Source organism: Schistocerca nitens, chromosome 2 (assembly GCF_023898315.1).
Source record: "Schistocerca nitens isolate TAMUIC-IGC-003100 chromosome 2, iqSchNite1.1, whole genome shotgun sequence".
Lineage (NCBI taxonomy): Eukaryota > Metazoa > Arthropoda > Insecta > Orthoptera > Acrididae > Schistocerca > Schistocerca nitens.
The window spans coordinates 564,776,955-564,794,261 of NC_064615.1; the positions used below are offsets into that span (position 1 = coordinate 564,776,955).

The 17,307-nt window shown below is 40.2% G+C and overlaps 1 protein-coding gene and 1 pseudogene across 1 annotated transcript in view; both read left to right on the top strand.

Annotated features, from left to right (window-relative positions):
- Window positions 1–17,307, top strand: part of LOC126236611 (coiled-coil domain-containing protein 40) — a 425,031-nt gene that overhangs the window by 187,775 nt on the left and 219,949 nt on the right. The window lies entirely within an intron of this gene.
- On the top strand, window positions 4,435–4,552 carry LOC126237782 (5S ribosomal RNA; annotated as a pseudogene).

Sequence of the window (17,307 nt, forward strand, 5' to 3'; positions counted from 1 at the left end):
CTCCTTCCACCTTTCTGCCTTCCCTTCTTTGCTTAGAACTGGGTTGCCATCTGAGCTCTTGATATTCATACAAGTGGTTCTCTTCTCTCCAAAGGTCTCTTTAATTTTCCTGTAGGCAGTATCTATCTTACCCCTAGTGAGACAAGCCTCTACATCCTTACATTTGTCCTCTAGCCATCCCTGCTTAGCCATTTTGCACTTCCTGTCGATGTCATTTTTGAGACGTTTGTATTCCTTTTTGCCTGCTTCATTTACTGCATTTTTATATTTTCTCCTTTCATCTATTAAATTCAATATTTCTTCTGTTACCCAAGGATTTCTATTAGCCCTCGTCTTTTTACCTACTTGATCGTCTGCTGCCTTCACTACTTCATCCCTCAGAGCTACCCATTCTTCTTCTACTGTATTTCTTTCCCCCATTCCTGTCAATTGTTCCCTTATGCTCTCCCTGAAACTCTCTACAACCTCTGGTTCTTTCAGTTTATCCAGGTCCCATCTCCTTAAATTCACACCTTTTTGCAGTTTCTTCAGTTTTAATCTGCAGTTCATAACCAATAGATTGTGGTCAGAATCCACATCTGCCCCAGGAAATGTCTTACAATTTAAAACCTGGTTCCTAAATCTCTGTCTTACCATTATATAATCTATCTGATACCTTTTAGTATCTCCAGGATTCTTCCAGGTATACAACCTTCTTTTATGATTCTTGAACCAAGTGTTAGCTATGATTAAGTTATGCTCTGTGCAAAATTCTACAACACGGCTTCCTCTTTCATTCCTTCCCCCCAATCCATATTCACCTACTATGTTTCCTTCTCTCCCTTTTCCTACTGACGAATTCCAGTCACCCATGACTATTAAATTTTCGTCTCCCTTCACTACCTGAATAATTTCTTTTATCTCGTCATACATGTCATCTATTTCTTCATCATCTGCAGAGCTAGTTGGCATATAAACTTGTACTACTGTAGTAGGCATGGGCTTTGTGTCTATCTTGGCCACAATAATGCGTTCACTATGCTGTTTGTAGTAGCTAACCCGCACTCCTATTTTTTTATTCATTATTAAACCTACTCCTGCATTACCCCTATTTGATTTTGTATTTATAACCCTGTAATCACCTGACCAAAAGTCTTTTTCCTCCTGCCACCTAACTTCACTAATTCCCACTATGTCTAACTTTAACCTATCCATTTCCCTTTTTAAATTTTCTAACCTACCTGCCCGATTAAGGGATCTGACATTCCACGCTCCGATCCGTAGAATGCCAGTTTTCTTTCTCCTGATAACGACGTCCTCCTGAGTAGTCCCCGCCCGGAGATCCGAATGGGAGACTATTTTACCTCCGGAATATTTTACCCAAGAGGACGCCATCATCATTTAATCATACAGTAAAGCTGCATGTCCTCGGGAAAAATTACGGCTGTAGTTTCCCCTTGCTTTCAGCCGTTCGCAGAACCAGCACAGCAAGGCCGTTTTGGTTAATGTTACAAGGCCAGATCAGTCAATCGTCCAGACTGTTGCCCCTGCAACTACTGAAAAGGCTGCTGCCCCTCTTCAGGAACCACATGTTTGTCTGGCCTCTCAACAGATACCCCTCCGTTGTGGTTGCACCTACGGTACGGCCATCTGTATCGCTGAGGCACGCAAGCCTCCCCACCAACGGCAAGGTCCATGGTTCATGGGGGGGAGCTTACCATAGGGCATGAAATAAATTATTGAACAATCAAGGTGTTATTGGTCTTAGCTTCCATGTAGGAGGCATGTTTCATCATGCTTGAAGTTGCAATGAACTCATCCAATCAGCAAGTTTTTTCTGGTGAACTTGGTTTTCTTGTATGATATTCGTAGGGTCTATAATGTTACTTTGTTGAAAATATATAACATTCATCTTTCAGTTCATTCATCTTAGCTGCCATTATGTCTTCTCTTTCCCCTTCAGACAACTTCCTAAGAGACAATCTCCATTCCTTCCGAACTGACTATGCAAATGTAGACGAGATGTGGCTCAAATTCAAAGATATAGTAGCAACAGCAATTGAGAGATTCATACCTCATAAATTGGTAAGAGATGGAAGTGATCCCCCGTGGTACACAAAACAGGTCCAAACGCTGTTGCGGAGGCAATGGAGAAAGCATGCGAAGTTCAGAAGAACGCGAAGTCCCGAAGATTGGCTAAAATTTACAGACGCGCAAAATTTGGCACGGACTTCAATGCGAGATGCTTTTAATAGGTTCCACAACGAAACCTTATCTCGAAATTTGGTAGAAAATCTGAAAAAATTCTGGTCCTATGTAAAGTACACAAGCGGCAAGATGCAGTCAATACCTTCACTGCGCAGTGCCGATGGTACTGTTACCGATGACTGTGCCGCTAAAGCGGAGTTATTGAACACGGTGTTCTGAAATTCCTTCACCAGGTAAGACGAATGGAATATTCCAGAATTTGAACTCGAACAGCTGCTAGCATGAGTTTCTTAGAAGTAGATACCTTAGGGGTTGCGAAGCAACTCAAATCGCTTGATACGGGCAAGTCTTCAGGACCAGATTGTATACCGATTAGGTTCCTTTCAGATTACGCTGATACAATAGCTCCCTACTTAGCAATCATATACAACCGCTCGCTCACCGATAGATCTGTACCTACAGATTGGAAAATTGCGCAGGTCGCACCAGTGTTTAAGAAGGGTAGTAGGAGTAATCCATCGAACTACAGACCTATATCATTGACGTCGGTTTGCAGTAGGGTTTTGGAGCATATACTGTATTCAAACATTATGAATCACCTCGAAGGGAACGATCTATTGATACGTAATCAGCATGGTTTCAGAAAACATTGTTCTTGTGCAACGCAGCTAGCTCTTTATCCGCACGAAGTAATGGCCGCTATTGACAGGGGATCTCAAGTTGATTCCGTATTTCTAGATTTCCGGAAAGCTTTTGACACCGTTCCTCACAAGCGACTTCTAATCAAGCTGTGGGCCTATGGGGTATCGTCTCAGTTGTGCGACTGGATTCGTGATTTCCTGTCAGGAAGGTTGCAGTTCGTAGTAATAGACGGCAAATCATCGAGTAAAACTGAAGTGATATCAGGTGTTCCCCAGGGAAGCGTCCTGGGACCTCTGCTGTTCCTGAACTATATAAATGACCTGGGTAACAATCTGAGCAGTTCTCTTAGGTTGTTCACAGATGATGCTGTAATTTACCGTCTAGTAAGGTCATCCGAAGACCAGTATCAGTTGCAAAGCGATTTAGAAAAGATTGCTGTAGGGTGTGGCAGGTGGCAGTTGACACTAAATAACGAAAAGTGTGAGGTGATCCACATGAGTTCCAAAAGATATCCGTTGGAATTCGATTACTCGATAAATAGTACAATTCACAAGGCTGTCAATTCAACTAAGTACCTGGGTGTAAAAATTACGAACAACTTGAGTTGGAAAGACCACATAGATAATATTGTGGGGAAGGCGAGCCAAAGGTTGCGTTTCATTGGCAGGACACTTAGAAGATGCAACAAGTCCACTAAAGAGACAGCTTACACTACACTTGTTCATCCTCTGTTAGAATATTGCTGCGTGGTGTGGGATCCTTACCAGGTGGGATTGACGGAGGACGTCAAAAGGGTGCAAAAAAGGGCAGCTTGTTTTGTATTATCACGTAATAGGGGAGAGAGTGTGGCAGATATGATACGCGAATTGGGATGGAAGTCATTAAAGCAAAGACGTTTTTCGTCGCGGCGAGATCTATTTACGAAATTTCAGTCACCAACTTTCTCTTCCGAATGTGAAAATATTTTGTTGAGCCCAACCTACATGGGTAGGAATGATCATCAAAATAAAATAAGAGAAATCAGAGCTCGAACAGAAAGGTTTAGGTGTTCGTTTTTCCCACGCGCTGTTCGGGAGTGGAATGGTAGAGAGATAGTATGATTGTGGTTCGATGAACCCTCTGCCAAGCACTTAAATGTGAATTGCAGAGTAGTCATGTAGATGTAGATGCACCCATCATCGAGTTGTTGTGGCATCGGCTCTACCATAATCCTTCACATACTGACCATGGCCAGCTGGCCAAGCTATTGAAATACACACCACTGTCTCTCATGCTACAAGCTGGTTTCTTGTGATGTCACACACCTCCATTTCATATTGCAGCTACTTTGTTAATGACAACATGGAGTAGCACAAGGTTCCGTTGTGTTTGTATCGAGCACACTGCTAGTGCCAAAAATAGTGTTATAATTTTGTGATGAAGGAATCTGCATATACAGTATGCAGAAAACATACATAAATATGAACATAGACTTAAACATAATAAATTCATGTAAACTAGACAAATTGTTAGCATTATGTATTAAAATAAATCTTTAATAATATATCTTATTAAAATGAATACTTTAGCAACTTTGAATTTTATATCTGCCTATGTATTTCAACTGGCAACGGCCTTGCCGCAGTGGATACACTGGTTCCCGTCAGATCACCGAAGTCAAGCGCTGTCGGGCGTGGCCAGCACTTGGATCGGTGACCATCCGGGCCGCCATGCGCTGTTGCCATTTTTCGGTGTGCACTCAGCCTCGTGATGCCAATTGAGGAGCTACTTGACCGAATAGTAACGGCTCCAGTCAAAGAAAACCATCGTAACGACCGGGAGAGCGGTGTGCTGACCACACGCCCCTCCTATCCGCATCCTCAGCTGAGATGACACGGCGGTCGGATGGTCCCAATGGACCCCTTGTGGCCTGATGACGGAGTGCTATGTAGTTCAGCTGATGGCATTTCATCATTAAAAGAGACTTTTAGATTTTTACACTCAACACACCCAATCTCACATTCAAAACTTCACTGTAATTGTATGCCAGTTTTGATCTTTTATGTTATCCTATGATGATGCCAGAAAATTGTGACCAGACTCTTTGCGCCCAGGATTCATCAGTGTGGTTATAAGTCCTCCACTTGCCTTTGTGTACAGTCAGCCACACACTGGCTTCAGAATTGTGGCTGCTACCTTCACCTCTGTGTACTGGCAGCAGTCCAGCCTTTCACGAGCCAAACAATATCTTATCAAATATCCAAACAAACAATCCCATTGAGTTATTGTTTACTGTCTTGACCCATGACTACCCAGTGATAGGCTATTTCAACCCTTCCCTGGTTCACCTTGTGTCCAATTTAATTAGTTCTCCAAAGAGATTCATCAAGGCAACACGAATAAATGCAGCTTTTAAATTTAAATGATTTACACACTCCCTTGACAACCCCAGTATATATTCTTTAACATACCACATCAGAATTATTATGATTAGTAAGTTGTATTCCACATGTACCTACAATACTATTTAAACATGATATAAATAAATAAATTCCTGACTGATCCCCATGTAAATAAACAACAAAATTTTACTCTAACCCCAGATCATGGGATAATCACAACTCTTCTAGAAGAAACTTTCGAACATTTAAATCTGGTTACTGATATGGATTCAAGTAAATCAACAATATACCCCTGCTACTATCAACATTATTAAAATACCAGTATAAATCTAACTCCAGCACACCAAACTCAAGTTACAGATTCCATTCCTCATGTCACACTTGCGCATTAGTATCATTTTAACAAACCTTACCACCAGTGCACACCCTTATATACATCAGTAATGAAATCTACCCAAAATTTTAGTCATGACAAAAATACCCACAGATATTCTTAATTCAAACTAATGTATTTAAGTTACTCCCTGTTCTTCATCTACATCAGCATCTATATCTTCCTGATTACTCTGCAATTCACACTTAAGTGCCTGACAGAGGATTCTACGATCCACCTTCTGACTATTTCTCTGCCATTCCACTCTCCAACAGTGCATGGGAAAAATGAACATTTAAATCTTTCTGTATGAGCTCTGGTATCTCTTGTTTTATTATGGTGATCTTTTGTCCACATGTAGGTTGGTGTCAATAAAATATTTTCTCATTCAGAGGAGAAAATTGGTGATTGAAATTTTGTGAAAAGATCTTACTACAGTGAAGAACTCCTTCATTTTAATGATTGCCATCCCAGCATGCTTTTCATATCTGTGACTCTCTCTCACCTATTTCATGATAATATGAAACGAGCTGCCCTTCTTTCAACTTTTTTGGTGTCCTCTGTCAATTCTATCTGGTAAGGATCCCATACAGCACAGCAGTATTCTAGCAGAGGATGAACAAGCCAGTCTCTTTAGTGGACCTATTTCATCTTTTAAGCATTCTACCATTAAAACAAATGTTGGTTTGCCTTCCCCACAACATTACCTATGTAATCATTCCAATCTGTTGTTCATAATAGTAATTCCTAGGTATTTAGTCAAACTGACTGACTAAATTTGTGAGATTTATTATGTAAATGAAATTTAATGGATTTATTTTTGTACTCATGTGGATGAGATCTGTTTAAGTCATTTTACAATTTGTTTTGAACATCAGATGACTTTACAAGATAATAAATGACAGCATATCTGCAAACAATCTAAGAAGTCTCCTCAGATTGTCTCCTAATTTGTTTATGTTGTTAGGAACAGCAGAGGGAGTATAATTCTTCCTTGGGGGAATGCTGGATATCGCTTCTGTTGTTCTTGATGATTTTCTGTCAATCACTATGCACTGTGATCTTTCTGAACAGGAAATCACGAATCCTGTCACACAACTGAAATGATATTCCACATACACACAATTTGATTAGCAATCTCATTGAGGAATGGTGTCAAAAGCTTTCTGCAAACCTAGAAATATGGGATTAATTTGAGATCCCCTATTGATAGCACTCATTACCTGGTGGGAATAAAGAGCTAGTTGTGTTTCGCAAGAATGATATTTTCCCAGCCCATGCTAACTACATATCAGTAGACGTTACTGTCAAGGTAATTCATAATGTTTGAACACAGTATATATTTCAAAATCCTACTAAAATCAACATTAGTGATATGGTCTCTGTTGACCCATTGTGATCATGGGAAGGAACCAATTATTAAATTATTCTGGCTGTCAAATGTAACCTCTGTCCATACTGACTTGCAAGAGCTATCTACTTCAATTTCACTGCAAGATAAAGTACTTCTAAAGGAACAAAGATGCTATACTTAATCCCTTCTTTCTGAACATGGTTATGTCCTTTGTAAAAATTTGGTAGAACTTATCTTTGGCTTTTGCCAGCTTTCAGTATTTATAACAATTTGGGCTTCAGTGCTTTCTCTTAGCACTTGGAGGTCTAGTTCTTTCCCATCACAGCTCCAACAGTTTAAAACTACAATATTGATAGTTGCTGTGTCCACCCTCTTCCTGTGTTCATCCTGCATCCCTTGAAACTGAAGCCCTTTCTGCACTTTCTTGAGGCACAGCACAGGCCCCGCTCTTTCTGTAGCTTCCTCCTGCGTGTAGTGGACACCTGACCTTTTAAGCAGGACCTGAAACCGTACCACCCCATGGTGCAAGTCTAGGAATCAACCTACATGGTCACATTAACTATGTGAGCCTCTGATTCAGACCCTCTACTCGGCTCTGTACTATGAATTGACAATCGGTCCTGTTGACAATGCTTCAGATGGTGAGCTCTGTCTTTATCTTGCAAGCAAGACTGGCAGTCTTTGCCACTTCAGCTAGCCACATGAAACCAGAGAGAATCTCTTCTTATCCAAAGCAACATATGTAATAGTACTGACATGAGCCACCACTGGCAGCTGGCTGCACCCTTTGCTCTTCATGGCACGCAGAAGCACACATTTCATATCTGGACCGACTCCTCACAGTATGCACACAGTGCATACTGGATTTCTTCCCCTTCTTAGCACCCATATCCCTAAGGTTCCCCATTACGTGCCTGACATTGGAGTTCCCAGCTACCAGCAAACCCAACCTTTGTGAAATCCCAGATCTTGGGGCCGCGAGGCTTCCTCTGGAACAGTGTGAGTGGCTGCATGTGACTCAGAATCATTATCAGCCACAGATAGTGCCCAAAACTTGTTAGTCAGACAAACCAGGGAGGCCCTTCAATTGGATCTCTGAAAAGTCTTTCCTTGCATGCTACACTGTGCCGTGAAACAACCTCCCACTTGACAGGGGTCATCCTCAATGCAGGCAATACATGGGGTGGTAACAGTAGTGGGACAGTTAGAGGACACATGGTACATACTGGATGTGCCCTGAATTCCCTCATTTAGTCCCCCATAGTGATTCCCATTGGTGACAGCTTCAAGTTGTTTGTCCAAAGCCAGTACCACCTGGAACTGCTCACATCTGAATGCAGCAATCACAGTCCCTATCTGTGCTAAAATTGGAGGAACTTTTGAATAAACTGTAATTAAAACACTAAGCTCACAAACAAAATGATGTACCCTGAGGTGCTGCTGCCCAACTAATGAGCTCTACAACTGAAACTGACTGCTCACATGAAAAAGAAAACCTCTTGTCACAAAAAAGAAAAATAACTGTGGAAATATATACTGTACAATACTTAAAACTTGTAACTGTGGATGTGGAACTAGAATCACAAATATGCACGTAATCTAAGATTTTAGACCGAAATGAACACAATAAATAAAACTGTTTGTTTCTTCTTGGTGTTGGAAGCTTGTTACAAATCACAAATGAAACACTGTACCCTTGAACTGCTGCTGCCTGGATGAGAACTGTTGCCAAACTAATGAGTTATGCAGCTATAACTGACTGCTCACAAGAATGATTCAGTTGAGACTCTGACATTTATCTAGCAATGCAATTCATGTTATGCAGCATAAGTATACAACAGTTAACCATAAACAAACATTTTAAGAAAATAATACTCTGTTGTATTTCAGATACCTAATGGTGTCTTGGATACTGGATACTGGTTAGCCCAGTCTATAGGCACTGGTATGTATGTGTGCACTCAGCTGCTTCAAATGGCCCATGATACAATTCAAACATTTTTTTTAGTTTCCTCATTAGTAGCATTTGACTTCTCTTTTATTTGGACCAATACTTCATCAACTGATTTAATTTAATTGTCTTATATATGGTATCATGACTTTTCTTTCTTTCAGTTCCCGTCCTTAACATCTGCTGCTTGACTAATTTCCTTCTCTTGACTGGAGGAAAGTCTACATTTTCTGCCGTTAAATTCCCTGGCTTCTCCCTGTTGTGACCTCATATATCAAGAAACCAGTTGCAAAACTTTTTATGGTTTTCATTAGATCTTCAAACATAGATAGGTAATCCATCATGGTTGTGTGTTTCTTGCTAGAAAAGGTACTGTGAAGTGTACTCAGTTCTCACATGTTCCTCTCAGCAGGATTGTGTGCTGGAACTTTCAGTTCCCTTCTTTAGCACCGGATGCTTGACTGATATTTCCTTCTCTTGACCGGTTACCATGTGCTGCAATGCCATCCCCTCCAATGTGAAGATGCCATCCATAATGTGAAGATGCCCTCTGTGACTTGAAGATGCTGCTCACAACTTGAAGATGCTACCCCCTACATGAAGACACCATCTGCTACATTGACTGCCCCCTTGGACATGGAACAATGCAGTCTGTGCAACATGAATGAGCCCAGATATGCTGCTAAATGCTGCTGCTCCAGGCCTTGCTGACAATGTGACATTTATATGCTGTCTGCCACATTATGCACAATGCAAAGGTGCCCCTCATGGGCTGCTTGCACTGTAGAGCAATGAGATGTAGTGACTGGTACCACATGCGTAGTCTCGGACAAGATGCTACTCGCCTCCGATACCATCTGCTGCAGTCCTTTGCTTCTTCTGTTGCACCTGCTCATCTCCTTCCACAACTGCACATGCACTTTTGGACCTAACTCCTGTAAGTGGACTGGCTGCACTGCTGATGCTGCACTACTGATACAGTGCTGCTCTCAAGCCCCATGCTAACTTCGTAGTCTACTAAAGGTATTTTATTATTCTTTTAATAGGACAACCAATCCTGAAACTAAAATTCTCAACAAGAAGTAAAAAACACAGTTGTATTCAGGACAGAAACTCTAATTTCAAGGCTTAATACCATCTGAGAAATTTCATTTGCAGTTAAACCCTGGAACAGAATCAGAAAACCCATTTACAAGCACACTGATAGATTTATATGCACTATCACTGTGGTTAGTGCATGACCTAATTATTTGTTGGATGAACTAGTTGTGAAATCTGAGGGGGTCAGTTGTGCACTTAACGCAGAACTGATCTCTTCAGGTCATTGCCAATATTTTTGTGAATAAAATGTAAAATGCATCTGTGGTAAATAAACATGCATATTTCAATGCCTGATTGATGAACATTTTATTGTATTCTTCAGACAAATATTGGGATTGCAGCCATTTGTTGTTTAATTCATTGCACGATAATTTGGCTGGGCACCTGCTGGTCATCTTCAGGTGGGTCATCAAAGACTGATGACGAGTTGCTGTGTTCCACAATATATAAGAGTATTATGCGCATGCATCAAAATCAAGTTGACAGACGGACCACACTTCCCAGTGGCAGCGCTCTCACTAGTGGAATTGTAGAACTTAGCTGTCCTCTGCATTACTGCTTGTTGCTGCCATTGGAGCACTCAGTCATCTTCAATTAGAACAAATTTGTCGTTACAGTAACCTCTCTCTTTATTTATGTATATAAAAGGCAATGTTCCAACTGACTGACTCACTCACTGTCTCATCTTTGCCCAGCCAAACCACTAAGGACGTTGTTGTGTTATGATCTTCAGTCCAGAGACTGGTTTGATGCAGCTCTCCATGCTACATTATCCTGTGCAAGCTTCTTCATCTCTGAGTAAATAGTGCAACGCAACCTACCTCTTTCTGAATCTGGTTAGTGCATTCATCCCTTGGTCTCCCTCTATGATTTTTACCCTCCACACTTCTATCCAATACTAAATTAGTGATCCCTTGATGCCTCAGAACAGGTCCTACCAACCAATCCCTTCTAGTCAAGTTGTGCCACAAATTCCTCTTCTCCCCAATTCTGTTCAGTACCTCCTCATTAGTTATGTGATCTACCCATCTAATCTTCAGCATTCTTCTGTAGTGCCACATTTTGAAAGCTTCTATTCTCTTCTTGCCTAAACTATTTATTGTCCATGTTTCACTTCCATACATGGCTACACTCCATACAAATACTTTCAGAAATGACTTCCTGACACTTAAATCTATACTCGATGTTAACAAATTTCTCTTCTTCAGAAACGCTTTACTTGCCACTGCCAGTCTACATTTTATATCCTCTCTACTTCAACCATCATGTTATTTTGCTCCCCAAATAGTAAAACCCATCTACTACTTTATGTGTCTCATTTCCTAATCTAATACCCTCAGCATCACCCGATTTAATTCGACTACATTCCATTATCCTCATTTTGCCTTTGTTGGTGTACATCTTATATCCTCCTTTCAATATACTGTCCATTCTGTTCAATTTCTCTTCGAGGTCCTTTTCTGTCTCTGACAGACTTACAATGTCATCAGCAAACCTCAAAGTGTTTATTTCTTCTCCATGGATTTTAATTTCTACTCCGAATTTTTCTTTTGTTTCCTTCACTGCTTGCTCAATACACAGATTGAATAACATTGCAGATAGGCTACAACTCTGTCTGACTCTCTTCCCAATCACTGCTTCCCTTTCATGCCCCTCGACTCTTATAATAATGATCTGGTTTCTGTACAAATTGCAAATAGCATTTTGCTCCCTGTATTTGACCCCTGTCACCTTCAGAATTTGAAAGAGAGTATTTCAGTCAACATTGTCAAAAGCTTTCTCTAAGTCTAAAAATGGTAGAAAAGTAGGTTTGCCTTTCCTTAATATATCTTTTAAGGTAAGTTGTAGGTTAAGTATTGCCTCACGTGTTCCAGCATTTCTGCGGATTCCAAACTGATCTTCCCCGAGGTCGGCTTCTACCAGTTTTTCCATTCATCCGTACAGAATTCGTGTCAGTATTTTGCAGCAGTGACTTATTAAACTGATGGTTTTGTAATTTTCACACCTGTCAACACCTGTATTCTTCGGGATTGGAATTATTATATTCTTCTTCAAGTCTGAGGGTATTTCGCCTGTCTCATACATCTTTCTCACCAGAAGGTAGAGATTTGTCATGGTTGGCTCTCACAAGGCTATCAGTAGTTATAATGAAATATTGTCTGCTTCTGGGGTCTTGTTTCGATTTAGATCTTTCGGTGCTCTGTCAAATTCTTCACGCAGTAGCATATCTCCCATTTCATATTCATCTGTGTCCTCTTCCATTTCCATAATATTACCAAGTACATCACCCTTGTATAGACCCTCTATATACTCCTTCCACCTTTCTGCTTTCCCTTCTTTGCTTAGAACCGGGTTTCCATCTGAGCTCTTGATATTCATACAAGTGGTTCTCTTCTCCCCAAAGGTCTCTTTAATTTTCCTGTAGGCAGTATCTATCTTACCCCTAGTGACATAAGCCTCTACATCCTTACATTTGTCATCTAGCCATCCCTGCTTAGCCATTTTGCACTTCCTGTCGATCTCATTTTTGAAACGTTTGTATTCCTATTTGCCTGCTTCATTTACTGCATTTTTATATTTTCGCCTTTCATCAATTAAATTCAATATCTCTTCTGTTGCACAAGGATTTCTGCTAGCCCTCGTCTTTTTACCTACTTGATCCACTGATGCCTTCACTATTTCATCTCTCTAAGCTACCCATTCTTCTTCTACTGTATTTCTTTCCTCTGCTCTTGTCCATTGTTCCCTAATGTTCTCTCCGAAATTCTCTACAACCTCTCATTTTTCCAGTTTATCCATGTCCCATCTCCTTAAAACGCCACCTTTTTGCAGTTTCTTCAGTTTTAATCTACAGTTCATAACCAATAGATTGTGGTCAGAGTCCACATCTGGCCCTGGGTATGTCTTACAATTTAAAACCTGGTTCCTAAATCTGAAACCTTCCAGTGTCTCCAGGCCTCTTACACATATACGATCTTCTTTGATGATTCTTAAATCAAGTTATGCTCTGTGCAAAATTCTACCAGGTCGCTTACTCTTTTGTTCCTTTCTCCCATTCCATATTCACCTACTACTTTTACTTCTCCTCCTTTTCCTACTGTCGAATTCCAGTCCCCCATGACTATTAAATTTTTGTCTCCGTTCACTATCTGAATGATTTCTTTTATTGCATCATACATTTCTTCAATCTCTTCATCATCTGCGGAGCTAGTTGGCATATAAACTTGTACTACAGTGGTAGGTGTGTACTTCGTATCTATCTTGGCTACAATAATGCATTCACTATGCTGTTCGTAATAGTAGCTTACCCGCACTCCTATTTTTTTTATTCAATATTAGATCTACTCCTGCATTACCCCTATTTGTTTTTATATTCACCTGACCAGAAGTCTTGTTCCTCCTCCTACCGAACTTCACTAATTTCCACTATATCTGACTTTAATGTATCCATTTCCCTTTTTAATTTTCTAACCTACCTGCCTCATAAAGGTGTCTGACATTCCACACTCTGACCCGTAGAATGCCAGTTTTCTTTCTTGTGATAACGACATCCTCCTGAGTACTCCTTGCCTGGAGCCCGGAGATCCAAATGGGGGACTATTTTACCTCCGGAATATTTTACCCAAGAGGACACTATCATCATTTAACCATATAGTAAAGCTGCGTGCCCTCTGGAAAAATTACGGCTGTAGTTTGCCGTTGCTTTCAGCCATTCACAATACCAGCACAATAAGGTCATTTTGGTTAATTTTACAAGGCCAGATCAGTCAGTCATCCAGACTGTTGCCCCTGCAACTACTGAAGAGGCTGCTGCCCCTCTTCAGGAACCACATGTTTGTCTGGCCTCTCAATAGATACCCCTCTGTTGTGTTTGCACCTATGGTATGGGTATCTCTATGGCTGAGGCACACAAGCCTTCCCACCAGTGGCAAGATCCATGTTTGTGGGGGGGGGAGTAAGGATAGAAACTCAAAATTTGCAGAAGGCATTGATCTTATACTATAGACATTGTTTTAGAAGGTATTTTTCGATATTCCATCCCTAAGGAAGTGGAATAGGAGATTAAAGAATGTTTGGAAACATCACACTATTAAGGCAGTTTTGAAGTTAGACCTATGAAAATTGGTATATGGCTTCTTGGTCAGAATAAAGAAATATATTTTTGGAAATTTAATGCTTATGGGGGTCAAATAGTGAGTATAAAAACTTTTTAAAAATAGTTCATTATTAATGAACTGCTGTAGTATTTTTAGAACTATGTCTGTGAAAATTGGTATTTGACTTCCCAATTACAAGTAAAAAGTGCATGTTTCAGTGATTTTGGATATTCGACCCCTAGGGGGGTTGAAATAGAGGATGAAAGAGGATGAAAGTTTTTATGGAAATATTTCATTATTCATGATTGAAAGTAAGGGGGGAAACGCAATGGAAATAAATGAAAGGTGCAGAAAAGCAGGGCAGTTCTACAAATGCATTAGGGGGCTTATTTGGAGCAAGGAGGTGCCACAGAAATCCAAGGGAATTATATACCGAACCTACTTTGTCCCCATATTGGCATACGGAAGTGAGACATGGGTAATGCACAAAAGCGACAAAAGTAGAATACAGGCTAGTGAAATGAAGTTCCAGAGGAGCAGGTTGAGTGTAACAAGACGAGACAGATTGCGAAATGTGTATGTGAGGGAAAGACTAAAGGAGGAACCAGTACAGGACAGGATAGAAAAATCAAGACTGCAGTGGTATGGACACATGAAGAGAATGGATGAGGGAAGAATTCCAAAGAGGATGTTTGATCTGCAACTGGAGGGGAAGAGGCCCAGAGGTAGACCAAGAGATAGATGGGTGAAGGGAGTGAAGGAATGTGTGACGAGAAGAGGAGAGAACTGGACGAAGGTGGAAGAGGGGGAATGGTGGAAAGACAGAACACGATGGAGAGGCTTGTGTTCCTGACAGACCCAGCCAGTGGCTGGAAACTGTCCAAGATGATGATGATGATTTCATTATGCAAGGATATTTGAAGCTAAATCTATGAAAATTTGTGTTTTGGCTTTTCTGTCAGAAATTTAAAAAAAACACGTCATCGTTCTTTCGAAACTCAACTCCTAGGGGGCGAAATAGGAGGTAAAATGGGGAATGAAAAGTTTCATTTTCTTTTGGGAACTGAACCTCTAAGGGGTGATATAGGGGATGTAAATTTTTAAGAATATATTTTGTTATATTAAAAAAGTTTTAGGGCTTAATCTATAAAAATTGGTATTTCACTTCCCTGTTAGATGTTAAGGAATATGTCTTAGCGGGTGGAAATATCATCATAAGAACCCAAAGGAATGATTAACAAAACCTTTGGACTGCAGCTATCAGAATCACTTTTTGATGAGAAGTACATTCAGAAAAGAACATGCTTATATGGCCTTAATTAGTATGCAAACTCTAGAAGATGTGATTAGTGAACAACATAAAAAAATGATTTAAGAAAACCAAAAACAACTCTGCAGACCATACAGTCTATGTGAGCAAGGCAGTGAGCACTAAGCTAGTGAATCTATGATAATAAATATAATAGAGGGAAACATTCCACGTGGGAAAAATATATCTAAAAACAAAGATGATGTGACTTACCGAACGAAAGCGCTGGCAGGTCGATAGACACACAAACAAACACAAACATACACACAAAATTCTAGCTTTCGCAACAAACGGTTGCTTCATCAGGAAAGAGGGAAGGAGAGGGAAAGACAAAAGGAAGTGGGTTTTAGGGGAGAGGGTAAGGAGTCATTCCAATCCCGGGAGCGGAAAGACTTACCTTTGGGGGAAAAAAGGACGGGTATACACTCGCACACACACACATATCCATCCACACATATACAAACACAAGCAGACATATTTAAATTTGGTCTTTAAATATGTCTGCTTGTGTTTGTATATGTGTGGATGGATATGTGTGTGTGTGCGAGTGTATACCCGTCCTTTTTTCCCCCTAAGGTAAGTCTTTCCGCTCCCAGGATTGGAATGACTCCTTACCCTCTTCCTTAAAACCCACTTCCTTTCGTCTTTCCCTCTCCTTCCCTCTTTCCTGACGAAGCAACCGTTTGTTGCGAAAGCTAGAATTTTGTGTGTATGTTTGTGTTTGTTTGTGTGTCTATCAACCTGCCAGCACTTTCGTTTGGTAAGTCACATCATCTTTGTTTTTAGATATATGATAATAAATAAGTTCACAAAGTCAGTTAGTTAATCACAATATGTAATAAAAATATGTGTGCAGAGCCCTCAAAAATTATAACTAAGAAAGAGTTGTGTTACATAGCAAATTGTAGTACAACTGATACTAGAGAAGGACATAGCCAAGGAAATTGGGCATATTGCATCACTTTATATTAAATAACACTCACCAAATACATGATGATACTTACGTTCAGTATACTGAATTTAGTTATACTCTTTCTGATTTTGAATTGCATAGTAATTTAATTGTGCTAAAATAATCTTAAATGTGGTGTGCATAGATTTTCCTCCATTTTGGAGAAACATTTGAGCTGTGGTGCTTCATTTACATAATATTATTTTCATATTCTTACAATGCCAAGTGCAATAAATATTGAGTGATACAGAAAAGCTTTGCTAGATATGTATGTAGTATTATTGTGAACACCGATAGTTTTCAAAATACAGCTTAATGCTGTATGATGTTTGAAACATGACTAGCTCATGCTCCTTCTTCCACAACACACAGGATTGGTATCTTAATTAATGAATGCAATCGTGTTTGTTGGTATTGTGATATAATTCTCTTATAAAAAATAACTCCGAGAAATAGGATAAGTTGCTACTCACAGTCTCTTATCAATAACCCAAGTAAAAATTGCACCATTTACAGTTTCTAAGTTCTCTAATAATTTCATGAATGGCTTGATTTTATGTGGTAGTTGCTTGTGAACACTTGCTGCAGGAAGAAAATTGTCATATTTTTGTAATTTCAGTTGACAGCTGTTTGAGATCCTTCATAGTCATCTTCAATTTCACTCTTAATGTTATCTCATTCCGTTTAGGAATCAATCCCCCCGTGTTCATCCAGACAATCTAAGGCACTAGTCAGAAGGGCAATTTGCATCCTCACCCCATACTAGCTTCTGTGAGCTCCAAAGTGAAAATGTGTGCTGGACCAGGATTCGAACCCAGGATCTCTTGCTTACTAGGCAGTTGCGTTAGCCACTGCATCACCCAGACACTGTGTTTATTGCAGTTGTACAGACTATTTCAGCAGGCCTCTCAGCTGACCCAAATTCCCACCTAGCGCCACCTATCCACAGTCACCATCCAT